This window comes from Dermacentor albipictus, chromosome 2 (genome assembly GCF_038994185.2).
Source record: "Dermacentor albipictus isolate Rhodes 1998 colony chromosome 2, USDA_Dalb.pri_finalv2, whole genome shotgun sequence".
Lineage (NCBI taxonomy): Eukaryota > Metazoa > Arthropoda > Arachnida > Ixodida > Ixodidae > Dermacentor > Dermacentor albipictus.
The window spans coordinates 73,304,973-73,305,965 of NC_091822.1; the positions used below are offsets into that span (position 1 = coordinate 73,304,973).

General features: G+C 45.1%; 1 non-coding gene across 1 annotated transcript; it reads left to right on the top strand.

Moving 5' to 3' along the window:
- The first annotated feature begins 453 nt into the window (after window positions 1-453).
- On the top strand, window positions 454-579 carry LOC139056496 (U5 spliceosomal RNA). Its single transcript, XR_011512383.1, has one exon. It is a non-coding gene; the product is annotated as a U5 spliceosomal RNA (small nuclear RNA).
- Window positions 580-993: the final 414 nt, after the last annotated feature.

Here is a 993-nt window from a genome sequence, read left to right on the forward strand (position 1 = left end):
ATTCAACAAAAAGTCTGCCAGTATTATAGTACTTGTTTAGAGTGTGGGCCCATCACTAGCCTTGAAGGCTATGGGTGGGACCAACTGCGTGTGTACTGGATTTTAGAACTAATAATAAAAAGTATCCGGTAAAAAAACAGGCCAGCGCATGCGTTTAAATCTTCGATGTTCAACACCAGATGGCGACAGCAGCGCATAAAAATGGCAGTCGTGCAGTGCAAGCAATCCGGGCTATTTTTAACACTGTTATTAGCTTTTAAACGTGAATACGGAAACATTTAAAATTTCTCTATTAACAAGTACATGTCAAAAAGCCCAGGCAGGTATACACTTGCTAAAGAATAACATGAGTTGAGGTTTCAGCATGCAAATTTGAGAATAGCTTGAAGGTTCGCTTGGCCAAGTAAGTGACACCATTTAGCAGACCAGTCTCGCACAGCATAGGTAATTTCATCGCTCAGGTCTCTCCTCAAATCCACGTATTAATCTTTCGCCTTTTACTAAAGATTACCGTGGGGAGGGACACTCCAATGAGCCTATAGGCCAATTTTTGAGAGGCCTTGCCCGTTTGGGCAGGGCCTACCATTCCAATCAAAAGAAAGATTTACGTTGTTGATTGGCGCGATATCGATGAGCAAGCGTATCTGGTGTTGCCGCAGTGGCAGTCCGAGCGCAGTTACCGCTCCTGTGCATCATCGCGCAATAATAGCGTTACTGTCAGAAAAGTCTAACCTGCGCCTGCGCGCGCCGTTGTCGGCGTACGGATCCGTAACAGCGTGGCGTATAGGCGTAAGCTGTTCGAAAGAGCATTAATACGTTCGGAGAAAGCTTTTTAAACAGAAGCAACTCGCGCCCCGATACCTCAACTACTAACTAGATCCCATCCTGTGCCATATTACTTAAGCTGCGCAGGCTGGTCCTTGCGGCGAGTTGATTGCAGACCATTAATCCATTATTGTTCCTATTGAGAAACACTACATTCGGTACATAGTA